A 231-nucleotide genomic window follows, 5' to 3' on the forward strand; every position below is an offset into this window, starting at 1 on the left:
GTTTGCAAGATCGCTACTTTATTATACCTTTTAAAACTAATTTTTATTTAAAAATTTGAAGAATACAGTACAAAAAAAATAACATAAAAATGCAATACAAGAATATTACACAATTCTAAATAAGAGTTGCAATTATTCTTAACTTTTGAAATTCTTAAGAACATAATTAATATATATTTTTAACAAACTGGAAATAATAAATAAGCGAATCACACATAGAAAGAAAAAAAA

At 19.9% G+C, this 231-nt stretch overlaps 1 protein-coding gene across 1 annotated transcript in view; it reads left to right on the top strand.

The window, feature by feature from the left end:
• The window catches only part of LOC112148647 (long-chain-fatty-acid--CoA ligase ACSBG2), a 14,462-nt gene that overhangs the window by 11,996 nt on the left and 2,235 nt on the right, over positions 1-231 (top strand). The gene's annotated exons all lie outside the window — the stretch shown is intronic.

This window comes from Oryzias melastigma, linkage group LG9 (assembly GCF_002922805.2).
Source record: "Oryzias melastigma strain HK-1 linkage group LG9, ASM292280v2, whole genome shotgun sequence".
NCBI classification, from domain to species: domain Eukaryota; kingdom Metazoa; phylum Chordata; class Actinopteri; order Beloniformes; family Adrianichthyidae; genus Oryzias; species Oryzias melastigma.